Below are 6,472 nucleotides of genomic sequence, written 5' to 3'. Positions count from 1 at the left end.
TATCTTGATTATCACTACAAAAGTTTTTCTCTTAATTAATTAGCCTCTTAGAGTTGGTAGGGCAACTCCCACCTTTTCATGTTCTTTGTATGTGTATATATATATATCCTTACTATATGTTCCATTCTATGCATCCTATGAAGTAGGCTGTAGCCCACGAAAGCTTATGCTCAAATAAATTTGTTAGTCTCTAAAGTGCCACAAGCACTCCTGTTCTTTAAATGTAAGTGTGTACCTAAATGCTTTCCTGAATTGGAGTCTAAATTGGGAAATTACAAATTTAACTCTAGCTGGAAAGAAACAATGTTGTCTTTAAAGATGGTGAAAAGGGTGATAAAATAATGCCTTCTTCCTGAATTAAATAACAGCTTTCAGGATATTTGAGGCCATAATGTTTTTCTTGCATTTCTGCAGAAACTAAATATCTGGTGATGCTGCCTTGCTTGCTGTGTGATAGAATAGAGAAGCTAATGACTTGAAAGTTTTCTTGGTTAATGTGAACTTGAATTTTTATTCTTCAATTAGGAATAAGACTAATATTACAGATGTGTCGAATGGGCAGATTTTAGCATCCTCAAAGTCCCCTTTTTGTAATAGTAAGCCATAAAATATTAAATATTTAATTTCCCAAAAGAATAAAAAGATTAAACACCACAATTCTACAGAGTAAATGAAAAGAATGAACTGAAAAAATAATGCATGAGTCTGTCCTCCACTGCCTAGCCAGCCTGACTTTTAATGTACACTACAGCAAAAGTAAGTGGACTTAATACAGTAACAAACTTATCATTAGCTGGGTTAAATAACTGAGTGGAGAGATTGCACTTTTATATACATGGTGCTTTAAAATATTACTAAATCATTTGAAGGCCAAATTGCCAGTGATCACTTTGAGCATCTGGGAGGTGTAGAATGTGTTGGCAGACATATCGTGCCATAAGAAAGTGCTGATTCCTAAGTTACTTCAAGAATGATTAAATAATTTATTGGGGGTCATTGTAATGATCAAATACCATAAAATAATTATTTAAAACAGTATTTCAAAGACAAAAACTTTCCATGGAAAGCTCTTCGAATTCAAATCTTATCATTCATTTTTAATTTCCTGAATTTGTTACTTTACACAATGTTGTAGTTCCCCGTTATTAACAATGTGCAACTTAGTTCATGATGAGCTAAACTGTGATAAAATCATGTGTGGGTGTCCAAAGGTGAGATGTTAGGGAGTGTGCATGGAGCCTCAACCAGGGGCTGGTGATACTCTCAGTGCAAGGACTGAACAATGCTAGTTCAAGTAGAGACACTAGCTACTCCAGATAAGACAGGGAAGAGCTGGAACTACTCCATCAGCCAGCAAAACCTTCTAGATATAGAGATGAATGTACATTGCACTCTGTTAAAGGGTGGAATGATAATGTAGTTGCTAGTAGTGTCTAATATGTAGACATCATGCCTTTTAGAGCTCCCCCCCAAGGTGGGGCAAATCATGTTGATACACTTGCAGTCCTTAGCAGTAGGTGAAATTGGTTTAGAAATCACCCCATTATTTACAGGCTGGAGCTGGCTGTTGCTGGTAGGGCATTTGTGTGATGACCCCATCACTTTAGAATGTGCTTCTTCATTTAGTCCCTGTAGTGAGGTGGTGTGGCGCCCCTCTGTCCCGCATAGGGCCGAACTTCCCCTAACTCCAACGTGGGTGGAGCCACTGGGTCCGGAGCCCACCCCTCCGAGGTCACGGCCCCAACCCGGAAGTATAAAAGCCCGCCTGCAGAGCTCAGTGCAACCCAGGCCGGCAGAGAGAGCAGACGTCCTGGGCCGAGCTCCCGCTTGGGAGACAGCCGCCTGCTACACCACCGCGCCGGTCGAGCCTACCTCTCTCCAGCTACCCCGAGGAGGATGGGCCAAGCCTGCCCTGGGCCAGCTACCCCGAGGAGGATGGGCCAAGCCTGCCCTGGGCCAGCTACCCCGAGGAGGACGGGCCAAGCCTGCCCCGGGCCAGCTACCCCGAGGAGGACGGGCCAAGCCTGCCCCGGGCCAGCTACCCTGGTGGAGAGCTGCCGGATCTGCCCCCAAACCCCGCACCAGAGGAACCGATGCTGTTGGACTGGCCCGAACTCGGCGTCGCCAACGAGGTAGGCCCTGAGGGGGAACATGGAAGTAGCCCGTGGGTAGCCGACCCCGGTCAGGCTGCAGAGACATGTGAGCCGATGTCAGTGTGTTTCGGTCCGGACACCCCACTGACCAGCAGTGGCAGTAACCGCTGCTAGGGCCCCGGGCTGGGACGCAGTGGAGTGGGTGGGCCTGCGTCCCCCCCTGCCAGCCCCGCTCATGGGTGGCAGGCTTCCCCCTCACCCAACGCTCAGGTAGGAACCTGGGCCTCCCCCAAGTGTATTGTTGCTCAGCCCCCGCACCAGAGGGCCTGAGCCCCTTAACTGACTGTTGCTCAGCCCCTGCACCAGAGGGCCTGAGCCCCTTAACTGATGATTGTTCAGCCCCTGCAGCAAAGGGCCTGAGCTGTGACTGTTTGTGCCCTGCCCTGATCCAGGGCCTGGGCCTACTTTAAACTGTTGATTGTTGCTCAGCCCCTGCACCAAAAGGCCTGAGCTAGCTGATTGTTTGCTCAGCCCTGCCTGAGGGCCTGAGCTCCCTGAACTGTGGGTCGCTCAGCCCCTGCCTAAAGGGGGCCTGAGCTTTGACTGTCTGTGCTGTAGTGAGTCGGTGTGGCACCCCTCCGTGCCGGAGGGTAGAGCCCCGGTGCGAACCTACTACAGTCCCATAGAACCCGACCTTCCAGACATGTTGCAAAGCCCATCTTTTCTCCCAGGTATTAGGAGGGTCTCTCAAGAGTCTTTATCCAGAGACTTTTGGGATGAGGAGATGCTAGATGTTAATGGTAAAATTAGCAATTTTTGATAAGAGTATGTTTTTGTTAGAAGATTGTAAAGTTAAATACTTGAGCACTCCAAGGATGGTAGAGGAATTTAGTCAACAATTAACATTTTTTTAAATTTTACATCAAAATCAAAGTAAATAAATGAATGCAATATTCTGTGTTTTTGTTTCAGTATAAATCCTAACAGTTGCAGTGGTGTTCAGGAAGAATTGATCTAAAGAGCTTTTTGCAAGACCTAGAAATCCTGTCCACTAAGAAGAGGATAATAATCTCAGAACTGAGATCTTAATCTCGCTCTACTGGGTATATTTTCGAATCAATTCACATGTGTACTATAGCTCCTCTGAAAGCTCATCAGTGTTTTGAATATGGACTGAAAAGAGACTAGACCCATAGATCTAATTGTGGGCTCCACTTTCCATTCTCTTATTCTGACAAGTCCAGTTCTGAAGTTTCTTCATGGGCAAACTGATCACAGCACATACACACCCATATAATATATACACACAAACAACCATCTATCTATATTTTGTGTATTCATATTAAAAAACCCTCTCTGCTTTGCTTTGAATTTGTTTTTATAAAATATCATATGATTTTAAGATGTTAGAAGTTCAATTATGTTGTTTCTATATTTTGATATTAGCTTATCCCACTCATGAGCAATGAATTTTACAGTTATTTATGGAGACACAAAAGACGTGGATTCTATTCCCAATTTGGACACTGAGAAATGCTCTGTGTCATTTGGAAAGTCATTTAATCCCTCTATGCCATTTTCCCCTATATAAAATAGGGGTAATTATACCTCTACCCCGATATAACATGACCCGATATAACACAAATTCGCGGTAAAGCAGTGCTCGGGGGGGGGGGGGGGGGGGCTGCACACTCTGGTGGATCAAAGCAAGTTCAATATAAGGCGGTTTCACCTATAACACGGTAAGATTTTTTTGGCTCCTGAGAACAGCGGTATATCAGGGTAGAGGTGTATATTTTGCCCAACTGTTTCATTTTCTTTGAGATTCTCAGAGGAAAGTAATAAAATAATAATAATTAAACTTTCTTGGAAAATATCATGCAATTACCAGATATTTGTATAGGTTTATAGAATCTGGAAGGATTCTGACTGATTGGGAGTTAGGTACCTAACCTGCATCAGCACTTTTGAAGATGGAACTTAGGTTCATAGGTCACTAAGGCACTTTCCAAAATTCTACTTCTGGTCTAAGTCTGAATGAACAATTTTTTTAGCATAATTACCTACCTGTATAATTATTACATCTTCATTTTCAGAAAGGTATGGTTATACATAAATGCAGTCATAAAAATTGTGCAGTCATCATACGTTCAATTGAAAAGTTCTATGGCATGTTCATGGGGGGATGGGGGGCACGCGTTAATTTCGCACACATACTGCAAAAATAAAAAAATCATACACAAAATTAGACTACATCGCAGCCTGGCTGTGAATTTGTTCCTTCATGTTAATTTAATAAGATCTTATTAAAACTTCACAGTCTAATTCCATCACATCTGCCAGCAAAACTAGAAGGCCACATTTCCTTTGGCAATATGTATATAAATGGCAAATAGCCTACTAGATTTAGCTAGCAGCAGATGTTACATTACTTGTTACCTGGAACAAATAAACAACCTGTTCGCAGAAAAAGTTGTCTATATAACCAGAAACTAGAGCACTAAAAACACATGAAAGGCCAGGTTCTCAATAGCTAGCGACTCCTTAATTGCAGGAACAGTTTTTCATTCATAACCATATGCACCCACATTTCCTACTGCTTTGATATCCAAATATTGATTAATGGTTGTGATCAATTACTTTCATGTCTGAGTGACCTCAGCTGGGGACTCCAGGAATGGGGAAGAGGGGGGAATTTGCTGCTAATTAGTTGTGGTTTCATGGACGCACAGGCACAAAACCGGATGGACTTGGGCTAAAAATTTGTCACTAAAATCACTCAAAGTATATAGCCACCCCAAAATTACAAATTTATTTTAATGAATAGACTTGATGTATTTTAATGCATGCTATGCTGTTAGAGCCATCAAAGGTATTGGAATATTGTGCCATAATATGGGTGAAATGTAAAACTAATGTAATAGCCATTGGGGTAATAGCCATTGAAGGGTAAGTTTCATTCATGCACTAGAGGTTTGCTTGGGAAGGACAGAAGGTAGGGGAAGTGTCAGGGACACAGTTATACTTCCGCTATTATAAGGGCCAGTCCTGTCTCTGACAAGACAGAGCTGCTGCCAGGCTGCTCTAAATTGTGCCACTTACACAGACTCCTTAATAGACTGTAAGCCAGTAGAGGATTAGTGTAGCACCCCTTCTAAATTGCCCAACATGACCTCTCTTCTGGAAAGGTGAGGCAGAGGCGCAGCAGGTCATTTACACCAGCTGGGGTTCTGTCCTCCAATAGGGGAATTCTCTGCTGGCCTCGCTGTTTCCCATTGAACAGTCTGTTAATTGACACGGTGAGAAAAAGGTGATAGGTTCCTTAGAAATGTGATGGGCCACATTCATAGGTGTGGCTGAGCTCTATTCAGCCTAGCACCAATGGGTAGGACAATGATGGCTGAACACCACCTTTATATCCCCTGGGTTCCTAGGCCAACCAGAGGCCAGTCTGGCTCTCAGCCTAAGGGCTGCTCTAAACTACTCTCAAAGACAAGAACTCCCAAAAGGCTGTTCTGACAACTGAATAAATGGAATGCAGCTATGCTCTGGCCATGGCTCTAGCATACCAGAGGTCCATTACAGCAGTTCAACAGCAGTCTGGGAACGCTTTAATGCTAGGGGTATTCCCCATGGGCCAGATCTGGCCAGTTTACAATCCTTTATTCTACCAGAGAGGAACAAGGGCAATATGAATTGGGCCCCAAATATAAATGTGTATAATATATATGTATTGAGATACTGACAGATTTGTTAGCATTTCATCCCAGAACTGTCTGCATGCCACTGGTGGGTGAAATGATTCTTATACGTGTAGGGCCAAACATGATCTCACTTATTTTAGTATAAATCAGGAGTATTTCCACTGAAGTCCATCAAGTTACAGTGGCTTTAGGAATCATGACCATAATTTGTAAATCAACTATAAACATAGGATCTAGGTGTTAGATATAAGTTTTTGAGACACCATAGCATGAGGCTACATCAGGGTCAGGATATTTGTATGCACTCAGAGTGGCTAAACTTGTTCTCTATTTATGTAGTCATATTTGGGGAAGCAAAATTGGCTTCCAGGGATTGGACCTGGGTTTCTGAGGCTTTGTTGCAACAAAATGTGTCAATATCTGTAATTTTAGATACACTTGGATTATCTAGATTTATTCTCTTTTTAGCAGTGGGATTTGGGGGGATGGGGCTAGAAACTGGCATTTTCCAGCAGGATCCAGATGCTAGATCTAAGTATTTTGGCTGGTACTAAGATCCAGAAGTTTTTGCTACATCTCAACTTGTTCTCCATTTAAGAAATGGAATTATCCTGATTTTGGTTGTTGTTGTGTATCCAATATGGGCATCTAGACTTGTTCTCTATTTAGCCAGTG

The sequence above is a fragment of the Chrysemys picta genome, chromosome 8 (genome assembly GCF_011386835.1).
Source record: "Chrysemys picta bellii isolate R12L10 chromosome 8, ASM1138683v2, whole genome shotgun sequence".
Taxonomy (NCBI): domain Eukaryota; kingdom Metazoa; phylum Chordata; order Testudines; family Emydidae; genus Chrysemys; species Chrysemys picta.
The sequence above is the reverse complement of the archived record's forward strand: the minus strand, read 5'-3'. Positions refer to the sequence as shown.